The sequence below is a fragment of the Varanus komodoensis genome, unplaced genomic scaffold, assembly GCF_004798865.1.
Source record: "Varanus komodoensis strain SLA01 unplaced genomic scaffold, ASM479886v1 scaffold28, whole genome shotgun sequence".
NCBI classification, from domain to species: domain Eukaryota; kingdom Metazoa; phylum Chordata; class Lepidosauria; order Squamata; family Varanidae; genus Varanus; species Varanus komodoensis.
The window spans coordinates 9185827-9198166 of NW_025335727.1; the positions used below are offsets into that span (position 1 = coordinate 9185827).

At 40.4% G+C, this 12340-nt stretch overlaps 1 protein-coding gene across 9 annotated transcripts in view; it reads left to right on the plus strand.

Annotated features, from left to right (window-relative positions):
* The window catches only part of MECOM (MDS1 and EVI1 complex locus), a 522613-nt gene that overhangs the window by 222724 nt on the left and 287549 nt on the right, over window positions 1-12340 (plus strand). The gene's annotated exons all lie outside the window — the stretch shown is intronic.

A 12340-nucleotide genomic window follows, 5' to 3' on the forward strand; every position in this document is an offset into this window, starting at 1 on the left:
AACAGGAGACCTTTGATTGACTTAGTGTGATGTAGCTGGCTAAGCGATGGTGCCACATTGGAAGGAATGTGCCACATCAATAATGCCTGGGTCTTGCACCTTCCATTGCCTCCCATCTCTGGAAGCATAAACTTGTGGGACAGAGTATTAGAACAGGGAATAAAGCTGCCAGATTTTTTTAACGGCCCCTTGCTTCTCTGTCTTTAACAGGAGGTGACCAATAGTATCTTCCCGTCCTAGAAAACTTCACATGCTGCTTTCTGCAAACCGAAAAGGGCTTGACAGCCAGGCCATGGTTTATTTGGCAACTTGGCAGCCCACCTTGGGAGACCTGAGATCAAATCCTTATGTAGAAATAAATATCCTGGCCTTGAAGAAATCAGTAATACGTTTGGCAAAGTGAATTAAGCAAATGCAGGGTGGGAGTGTTTACCTTCATGCATTTACTGTAACATATACATCGTGCTTTGTGAGCATGCCCAATAATTCATGCCACCCCTTTGAGGACAGCTGCCAAACCGGGGAAACCTGTATTGTAATACAGTGGATTTCCTGCTACATTGGGAAGGTCTGGGCACAACTCGTGTTGTCCGCACGTACAGGTGGTAGATTGTAGGAGGCATTGTACAGATGGAAGGGGAGTTGTTGCATTTTTTAAATCCTTTCACACTTAAGGAAACAACTCCCTATAAGAAAGAAGAACTACAACACCTGAGCGAAGACTTGCTGATATTCTAATTTCTACTTGTGGGGAGTTGTATAAAAACAATGACATCCATGTACGATCTACACCTCCCTCTGCCCCTCAGGATCTGCTGTATGTGTAGACAGACAAGGCCGAAATGAGGAACAGCTTGAGAGAAAGGGATATCTCTGCTGCTGAGAACAAGGAGCCTTGCAGGGAAAAATCCTGAACACACATTCCTTGAGATTGGACTTGATAGCTCATTCAGAGGGGAAGAGAGGAAGAACACCACAGACCTGTACAGGTATTGTGACCAGATGGCCTAGTTTATAGAGGATGGTCGGCTGTGCCTTCTTTTTGGTGAAGGACTGTCCTGCCCAAGTTTGGTTTAAAAACAAAGAACCAAAGGTGGGCATTGAAATTGCCCTTCCACACTGGGTCCCTGGGCAACAGACTGAACGCAAATTTAGGACACCTAGTAAATCTTCACTATCGTAAGATGCCTTGTATTTCTATTTAAATTGGTATTCTCTCTAAATTTACATTTATACATATAAATCTGCAAGTCAGAGTCCACTTCAGGGTGATGCATTTATTCCTTTTGGGCAATACATGAGTGACTATCGGAAGCTGCCTCCTACTTAGCTGGTTTGTACACTCCCTGGCATTAAACAGGGCTTCTCTATCTCAGAGGTTTAATCCACTGTTCCTTCTTCCATATTCAGGAGGAGAAATGTGTATTTGCAAGGGGTTTTCTTCCTGGGAGTTTTATTTCTCTGCCTTTCGGGTGGTGCAGTGGTATGGCTACACTGTGGCAGATCTGCAACTTCTTCCAAGGCTTTTGTTCCTGTATGTTGCAGTTTAACATTTAATACCAGGTTGTCCTCATTCTGAACAAACCTGCTAAAAAGTTAGGGAAACACAGTTGAGGCGCACAAGAGCACAATATTGCCTTGTGCAAAGTAGACCCCAAACTACTTTGGCTCATTAAGTACTGGATGTACACTCACCAGTGTTCCAAGATGCGTATGCATAGTTTGTTTTCCACAGCAGCTGAGATATGTGCAGTGCCCTCCGTCTGTGTCGTTTCACAACATTGCATCACATGGTTCTGCCCTGAGATGGTCTGTAGTGCAACAGCATCAATGCATTTTTTTTAATAAAAGCACCAAATTTACCCTCTTTGTAGGCTAATACATAATATTCACGTTCAGATCTTTGAACGTGTAATATTGCGCGGTTGTGCTCATGTGCAGCAACTGAGCAAGGCAAAAAACACACTGACTCATGTGACAAGTGTTTGCTTTTCACAATAGTTCCAAAGTTAGGGTGCATTTTTGCACTATTACAGAGCCCTCAATTTCAGATAATAGGGCATGTTAGTATTGTAGGTACGTGTCGTTGTGAAGCTGATTGACAGTATGAATGTACGACACCTTCGTAGCACATCTAACTAGTTGTGTAGCCCATGCAACTCAAATCAGTTATACTCACTTGAATGAATGCAAAGCCTTCTGTTCCTTTCTTGAAGCTTTAGTTCCTTTCCTGTACAATGGGGAACTGTTAATCAAGGACTCTAGTGCTGTGATCTAGAACATTTTTTTATGCACAAACCATTGTATGTATGCACACAACAAAGCTATAGCAGATTTTTAATTTCCTGAGAAGTAGTTTTCCTGTTGTTTCTAAATGCAATTTAAAAAGACCAAGTGCTCAGTGAGAAATCTGGATGAGGCCTTGTTGGACCTCTTATTAACCTGCCCATGGATTAAATATTTCTTTGCTACCCCTGGGCATGTCATTGGACTAATAAATATTAACACACACATAAAGCAGTATTTCTGCTTCAGTCTAATCACACACAATCATGATTTTCATGTAAACAGTTTTCCTTAGACAAGTGAAGACTGCATACCTCCCTGATTTGCTGAATTTGTGTTTTGAAATGCCTTCGGCATGGATATTGAAAAGTAAACATGTCTATCAGATTTTTTTAAAGAAATCAAATGATGGTCATTTTCATCATGATCAAAGTCTGAGGACCATCCACAAATGCCTACTTAGATTTTTCATAGTTCATTATTTATTGTGAAAACCTAAAAACTAAAAAACAAAACAAAAACCTAAACCCTAAACTGCCAAAATATTCATATTTCCAAATGAGCCAAGATTTAGATTTATTTTTTTGTATGGATATACAGTAGTTTGAGGGAAAGCCAAGTCGGACAAAGTAGAGAATGTGAATGGGGGTGGGGTCAGATTTTGGGGTATACTGAGGTCATAGCAATGGGAATCTGGCTGAGGGTACAAAAATGACAATGGTGGTGAAGCAACGGCAGCAGAATGGAAGCAGAAAAAACGCAGACACAGAAGCCTCTGTGGTGCGGGAAAGTGATGGATGTGTGATGGCTGTTGGCCATGTGAAGATTTTGATACGTGGTTTAAGGTTAGGAGGTTTGGCTACCCTAGTATATATAAATAATATTTGTTGTTTCAGTTACTGATTCCAGTGACTCCTTAGAACAGGAGCATGTGGAAGCTGACACATCTGTGGATGTTTTAAATCATAAGGGCATCTACTCTATTCTGTTTTTTCAAGTGTTGGCATATGAAGCTCTTTGTCATTCCAGACCCACCTGTCTGGGAACCCAGAAATCGAAAACAGGAGTAACTCTCAAATTTCACCTTCATTTAATCTATCACAGAAAGTGTGCCTTTCTTTTCTCTTTTCTTCTTCTTCTCCCCGCCCCCCCGTATAAAGAAAAAATGCAAGGACATTTAAACAAAGTGACACAGATCATCAGCAGATCAACTGAAAATGACAGCTCAATCAAACAAATGTATGTTGAGAATTTCCACAGGGCGGCTTTAGCTGCAGCCAAACCAAATTTGTTTAGTATACATCAGTTAGCTGCTTAGAAACATTCTGCAGAGATGCTAGCCAGATGATGACTCTTCTAGACAAACATCTATTTAACTGAGTATCCCCATCCATGACCATGTTAGTGTTTGGATGTATATGATGGGCTTTTTCAAATATGACTTCATTTCAACAGCAGCCAGGTACCAGTTTAGCTATATATTGTTCATCCAAGAATTGAAGGTTTGCTTCCAGACACCAGGACCCACAAAACAGTAGGGGAGAACATCTGTACTAGCTAACTATCACTTTCCTCATCAACTTCAGATTAGTAGTCCTTACATTTATGTGTTTTGTTCTTGCTGAAATTGAATTGTTTTTTCAATTGATTGGACCATATTGAACCTGTTTGGCAGACGCTTTAGACAGTACACATTGCAATTGTGATGTTCCGTGTCTTCAGATTTCTTCAAAGAACAAGCTGAATGAAAGCGTTGCAGGTTGAAGCATTCACAGATGGTTCTGCTAGTGATACTGATGATGTTTGCAAACTCTTAATATGAATTTTCACTATCCTGAATACTCAATTTTAGAACAAGTTGAATATCTTTATCACAGTTTTACTGCTCTCATTAAGCATTAATGGTAAGGCATATTTCAAGCTGATGTCCTGATTTGAGCATGTGTACCTTGAGCTTACTTCAGGAGTATAAAAATTTGAGGGCTCATGGGCACATCTGGTAATATGAGAAACTCTTGTGGGCACTATGGCTACTATGAAAGTGTGGCTAGTTACAGGAAGAAGCAATCTACCTCAAAGTCCAATATTTGATCTGAATCCCAGCATGCTAAACATCTCTGAATGGTTAGTTTTCAGCAGAAACCTAGTCCATACATATGAGCACTACATGACCTTTTCTCCTCTCTCCTCATGGCAAGCACACATACGCACAAATACTTTTTTCAGGATCCCTTCAAAATCTCCACATCCAAACCCCTTCCTTGACCTGCAGCCATCTCCACCTTACCATGTGGCCTTCATGGGAATGAAGATGGAAGTAGCTGAAGTACTTCACTTTGCTATTGGTTAAGAAGTGCATTAAAAAAGAGTGGGAGGGTTTGGGTACCTTAGGGAACTCCAGTGAAGATGTCCAGGAGTTCCTTGGTACCAGCAGGTATTGCATTGCCTCCCCTTACTTACTTGGTCACCATAAGAACCTGTCTCCTTTGTTGCAGATAATTGCATTTTAGGCCAGTGTCGTGTCCACAGTGCTAGTGCAATAGCACTCCCAGTTCTAACTTATGTCCTGCTGCCCACCTGCTGAAGCCTGCCTCCACCCATACTGTCACTTACCACATTATCAAATGGGAAGGAAGGCTGGAAAGAACAAAAGATGGGTTGAAATAAGCTGAGCTACTTCCCAAAGCATTACAGAGAAATCTGCAGTGCTGGGCACACAGTATTTTGCCAAGCCTCGCAACCCAGGTGTCCCTATTTCTCCCGCTGAGCAATGCATTATTCCAGGCATTGTATGCACAAGCTGTGCCAGTCCTCTGAGCTGGATGAGAAGTAGAGGAAGGGGAATAGGTTCGACTGCTCTCTTTCTCCCTTTCATTTCTTCCCTGCTGCTCATCAGTGCAGGCGGTTGTCATTGACAGGCAAGCAAGAGGGTGGGGAGAGGCTGGTTGAGAAGGCTTGCCCTTTACCTCTTACTAGTCCATGTGCTGGACCATTACCCATTGCCTTTTGTAACATATCAAGATTACACACTTCATTTTTTTGTGATTATATTCACAAATGTAGCTTTAGACACAGGATTGCTTTTTTCGACAAGAGATATGGAAGAAAAAAGATGAAGACAAATCTAGCATTAAGACAAATACTGAAGCTATTGTAGTAAGTCATGGCATGTATCCCCATGTATGCTATTAAGGATAGTCTTTTTAGACTTTTCCAATCAGCTAAGTATGTTCTATTTATTATTGTTATGACCTCGGAGAGATATGATGGTTGGCAGCTGAGAAGCAGTGGGTTAGGGGGTGGCAGAGTGAGGATTGGAATTTCCCACGCAAAATGAACGGTGGAAAATATTCTTGCCAGAGCTTGATTTCTTTTACTTTCTTTTTTCAAGTCCATGGCATGGTAGGGTGAATTATTTGATACGTTTTCTGATTAGTGCATTGGTTTCTCCTGTTTTTACTAGCATTTCAAGGGCTTAACTATGATGTTGCATCATGGCAGCTGAGTATAATTAAGGACCTATTAGTGTAATGATATAATTAAAGACTTTCTGGTGGGTGGTAGAACAGCAGCCTCTTGTCTCCATGATGTAGGAGCAAAGCAATATGAGGCAAACCCACAAGCTATTATACTGTCACTGGGATCGAGGAAAGAGTATATGGCGACTTGCTGAGCCTGAATATGACATGCTTTGAAATACTAGCAGGCCATAGGAATTGCTTCTTATCCCAGTGGTCACCCACTCCACATATTACGCTTGTCTAGACATGTGCAAGGGGAGTGTGAAACCTACCTTGATATTCTTGCCTCTCTCTGCATATTTGGAATATTTATCTGCAAAAGAGCACATGTCAGGATGATCTTAATAGTTTTCTGGATCAGGTAAGACCCATCTTACTTATTGCTGAAATACTTGCAGGAAGCAAGGTGAAGAGACAACACCAGCAAGGTGATATAGAACCAAGTGGCTATGCTTGGTAGGCCCCCTGAAGAGATGTGGCCCTCAGAGGTACCCAGTCTTGCTTACCACATTCCTTAACTCTGAGTTCAGCATTAAGTACTGAGCATTAAGTAGACCCACTCACTCAACCAGACAAAAATCTTTGCAGATCATTACGACAGATAAACTTTTCCCATTGCTTCACCTGAGTTCAAGTGCAATGCTTTTTGAAGGATTCAGACATACAGTTGCAAGTCACTGTAGGACTTTTCAGAGCTCATTTGAATGCATAATCATATGAAGGTTTGAAGAGCATTCGTATGGTACAGTTGTGCATATGGGGATGTTCTTAACAGAATGTTTATCATTTATTATTATATTTCTATCCACCTTTGCTTCATTGTGGAACTCAAGGTGGCTACATGCAGTTCCCATATGGTCTCCCCTCCAAGCTTAGGCCAAGCCCATGCCTACTTAACTTTAACAGGGTGATTCCTTATGTGCCATCAGACCATATTCTGGGCCAGAGCTCATTGGTTGGGAGTAGAACCTGATGTCGTAATCTACTAGTGATGGCTACCAATTTGGATGACTTTAAAGGGGGATTGGACAAATCCGTGGATGATAACATGACTACTGGTTCTGATGGTTAGATGCAACCTACATTATCAGAGGCAGGATGCCTCTAAAGATCTGTTGCTGGAGAAGATGGGTAGGAAGGTGCTGTTGAACTCATGTCCTGCTTGCAGGTTTCCCAAGAGCAGCTGGTTAGCCACAGTGTGAAGGGAATGGTAAAGTAGGTTGACCCTTGGTCTGATCCGGCATGACATTTCTTATGTTCATTGCATACCTGATGAGAGTTTCACGACTCAAGTGATCAGAAATCCAGTGATGAGCATATACACATGAATAGGCCCACATATACAGATACTCAGTACTGGTAATTGAAAGACATATGGCCCACGGACTGATAGTAAGCTTTATAGGTGAGCCATCTATTGCTCTAATTGTTGGAATGACCTAGTGCTTTAAACCTGGCTCGACTATGTGTTTGTTCTTGTAAGTTGGAAAGAAAAGGGAGACACCTTTAAGATGCAAAATGATAATGCCATTTTTCAAGACCCGATGCATTTTGAGGCACACTTAGTCTACTTTACTCTGCATATGTCAGATTTCATTTTCAGTGCTGTGTTTACCTCTGGAAAGTGAAGTTTTTATTAAGCATGTATTGTTTTCAACCAGGAATACTGAATACATAACAACAAAATAGGAACAGTACTTGAAGAAGGAAGCAGACAAATTGGAACAGGTCCAGAGGAGGGAAATGAAAATAGTCAGGCACATGGAATATGAGACTTTGGGGTAAGGTTGAAGGAACTGGATATGTTTAGCCTAGAGAACACCGAGGGGCAACAGGTAGGCAGTCTTCAAATACATGAAGGGCTCTCAGGTACAAGATGGCAAAGACTTGTTTTTTGTTACCACAGATGCTGGAGGGCAGAACTAGATTCAATCGATTTTGCAGAAGTATAAATTTTTGCTGAACATTAAGAGAAACATCTTAATGCTAAAAGCAATTTAAGCACAGAATTGTAACCAATTTCCTAGAGATGTGGTGAATTCTGCTCGAAATCCTTAAGCAAAGGTCAGACAACCTCTGAGTTTCCTGGACTGAGTAGGAGACTAGACGAGTTAGGTCTACAAGGCCTCAGCTGATTCTATGATACAAATGAAAATCCGTTACTACTTAAATGTAACATCAATCATATAAAACACCAAATGCATCACAGCCTACGTTAACAGTTAAAACAGTTTATAACATGAATAAACTTCTTTTAAAAACCCCTATGCTGATCTTGTATCCAAAACAGTAAGATTTTAGAGGTGTGAAACTTCTTTGAGATATTTCATAGATTGTGTTAGTAAAAAGTACAATGGCTTTTCTAATCAGCTCCTAGAAGGGAACAGCTGTGAGTGATATAAATATTTACTCTTTACATTAAAAAATATTATTCTACTTCATATAGGCTATGTATGATTGCTTGGCAAAAGAATATGAGTATAAAGCACAATAAGTACACTTCCAATAATATGATAGTCACCAGTCTCATAGATTTGAACTTGTATATGAAGTAAATATTTGATGTATTCGGCATTTTATGAGATGCACATTTTAAGCAATTAAGAACAAGCGTTTTGAAGTCTAACCAATCAGCAGCTTGAACATTTTAGCACAACAACCCTGTGAGATGGGTTAGGCTGAGAGTCAGTGAGTGGCCCAAGTCACCCAGGAGCTTCATGGCCAGGTTGGAAATAGATACAATCAGAAGATCCTGAGTCCTAGTCCAGAAATCTAGCCATTATACTGCCCTGGCTGTCCACTGGCTTCACTAGTTTACAGCTTTCCCTTTCATCTTTACTATCTCTCCTCCCTATTCCAGTAAAGTGTTTTAGTAGGAATAGGTAGACACACTTAAAAAGATTGCTTAGCAATGATGCTTGCTTGACTCTTCTGGGTTGGTACTAGCCGGATGGTTGTTGAGACCACTTTCTTTGGGAGCAAGTGCCTTCGACTCACTGAGATGCTTAGGATCATACTGCAAAAATTGTAACTATTTAATATCAGTATTTCTGGAGCTTGAAAGTTCTGTAGAAAAAAACGATAATTGACCAATGTGCGATGTAAAGGCTAATGCAGAACTTTACCCTAGCAATGCAAATTGTCATAACAGCTTGATAGCACAACCTATAATTTCTGTGCGCTCATTAATCATTAAGAAACAAGTGTGCCCATTCCAAATATCAGTTCTTGATAGGTCTTATAGGTCTATAAGCTACCAATGGCACTAAGAGTTTAAACTCCCTTTTAGAAATTGTACACTTGTACAGAACATAACAACAGCCATTTTCCCCTACTGATTATTCTTTGCAACATTATAATGGAGCTAATGCATTTGTGTCTCAGGACTACGGGCTACTATATTCTGACATGTAAACCGCTCCTGTGGCTTGCCATATGCATCAAGGACATGGACCTCCCACTGGTTTCTCATGATGCCAAACAGTGAAATGTGGAAACACTTCTAATCCTTTCTTCTGCTTCTGTGGTACTCTGAAAAATGTGATAAACTGAATCCAATTAAAAGTCCTTACTGCTACAGTGTTCAGTTTCTGTTTCTAACCTTTGTTTCATAATACGTTCCATTATCTGTCTTTATTGTAACTTGGAGAAATAGCTGTCCTTGATTACAGCTTTCTTTGGAATTAGAAGATGTGCATTTTCCAGTGTTAATTCATGATATCTTAATTTAAAACAATGATGCTCAATGAAAGACTTAATTTTTTTTAAAAGGTATGCTGCTTTTTGTAATTATGCGAGATAAAATTTAATTCACTTACAGACTTTTTTACAACAGAGAATGACAAAATATTAGGAATTAAGCTGCCTTTACCCCAGTGACTTCAAGTTCAATGCAGGTGACCATGCTTTTGTTTTAATGGTCTTTTTGGATTGGATTGTTGGTTTTTAACACCATTTGCATTTATTTTATATTATAGGAAGTCAACCTGCAGCATGGGTGGCTCAGGCAGTTCAGAGTTTTAGACCTGCCTGGGTAGAAGGTGCAGGACACATGGATCTAGCTGAACTTTGGCCTGAACTTTGGCCTGCTCCCAAGCCCAGTGGGCAAGAAGCAAAGTCTAGAGGTTGCCTATGCATTACAGCAGCCTTTCCTAACACTCCCATCATTCCTCAGCAGCATGGCCAATGAGCAGGATTTCTGGGAGTAGTAGTTCAGCACATCTCAAGGTTTCCAAGTTGGGGAAGGCTGAACTGCAGTGCACACAAGCATATGCATAAAGCCAGACTGTAGCAAAGAGTATCATAAGGCTCTCATTGTTGAAATTATTCTGAGGCAAATGAAAGTGTTTTCCACCATAATGCTTCTGCATCCTTCCTAATTTGGTGATTTGTTGCTGCTCAATAGACACCTCCATTCATTTTCATGGAGGGAGGTAAAGGGAGGACACACAGAATGGACTCACATTAAAGTAAATGGGTTCTCTGGAGGGCGTTAATGTAATGTTTCTCTGTTGAACACGTTGTGTTACATCATCCTTATGTTGCAGCTTTATGGTTAAATTGAAATCTATCTGGTGAACTCAGAAAAGCAGAACACTGGTATAAAGATAGCATTCCCCATCAGCTAGATCCTAGCATCCTGATAATTTATTCTCATGTAATGTATTTCTGCACAGTCTGGTACATGTCTGCTCAGAAGTGTGTCTCTGTGTCTTACTTCAAAGTAAGCATGTCTGTCATTGTCATTATTCACTACCGTTGCCCTGCTTCTTCCCATTCAAGTACCCCCGCGGGATTCCTCTCTAGTGCAACAGTGAGTTAGCACTCCCTAAAACAAGTCTAGAAACAAGTGGAAGGACTAATTTCTGGATCAGCAGAGGTCAGCAGACTTGCTCCTGTGAGTTCTGCCGAGCTGCATTTTTCTGGAAAGGAGTGTTTCCTCTCATTTCCCGTTGCTTTACAAACAGCTAGCTCCCTTTTGCATCAGGCTTTGGTTCAGATGGAACATGGGCAGGATAGGAAAAGTGAAAAAGTGCTCATAACACTGAATTAATTTGCAAAGGAGTTAAGTGCACAGTGTTGCCTTGAGAGATACCCTAATGTAATTATATTCAAATGAAACCCACTTCCACATATCTTTGTAGACATACATCTGTGGATTTCTGCATTTCTCCTTAGCCCCTTTCCTGTCTTGTGCTCTGTTATTTCCCCACAATGCCTTTCTCCTTCTCATGCAACAAAGTGGTGATATTCCATCTTGAAGTTGGGATACTTGGGGTTATGTCTCTCAGAGGACGCTATTTGTATATGTGCATGTACTGGGGACATATGAATGTGCAGCATCAATTTTTGTGATCCAAATCCTTATTTTACAGCCTGTTCCTTCAATGTATGTCCATTGATTTACCAACAATGACATAGCTCGATAGATGGCATTTTCCATCTTGCTTTGGCTGCCATTGTATGTTACTGAGAAAGAATTCAGAATGTCAGAAGCATATGTATGCTGCAGAGCAAACTTTATCAACCTGCACAAAACTTCTGGCATTTGCTAGATGATATAATGGGGTAGTTCACTGTTAACTGCAAATAATTTTTCAACAATGTTTATGATTGCAGCTGAGTTCTAGCAGATGAGAAGTACAGATAATATAAATATGCTGATCAAAGTTGGTTGGACTGGAACTATAAATAAAATGAGATTCAAAAACTGCAAATAAATTCAGGGTAGTGTTGCTGCAGGAATTACCATAGTTTATACAGAATGCAGCATGCTTAATTCCGTACAGGGATATGCAGGTGCAGCTGCTGCTGACATCAAGGAGAACAGCACCGATGTAATTGAAAAGCAGAATTTGACCCGGAGTCTTTCAATATTGGCCCCTAATTAAGAGACGGTGTCTGGTGCACGTCAATTGCCTTAGACATTGTTACTCAATTAGACACAACTGACACTATCCAGAGTCCTGAATGCTGCTAGTTATTGTGCAAGCTGATATTGACATGTTCCAGAAACAATGTGGAGTTCTCATGCAGTTAGCGTATTATTACATGGTATTAACTGCTAGCTGAGAATGACCACTTACTCATATAGAAATGATCATTTCTTAAGCTGCAGCTGCACCCAGTTTGCACAGGGGTTTATATTCCATTCTACAGAGTGTTCAGTTTTATCAGTATTGTACTTTTTCTGCAGTTCATTATGCCTCTTCAGTAGCTCAGCTTTGGGGAATGTGGGGATGATTCTTTGTCAGCACTTTTCTGGCAGGCTAATACATAGCATATAGGAAGAAATCAGGTCTGATTTGTAGGATAATAATGATAATGATAGTAATACTCAGCCTTTATATGGTGCTTCTAAGTGCTCTAAATGCTGATCTCACTAATCCTTACTAAAAGAGGGTTGGCAAGTGTTATTAATTAATTCTACAGTGCAGAGAATCACATTTATTTATACACTGGATATAAGAAAGCTCCAAAAACTTGTATGGAGAACAGTGTATTTCTAAGCCTTGCTGTGTGGATGTGTAGCA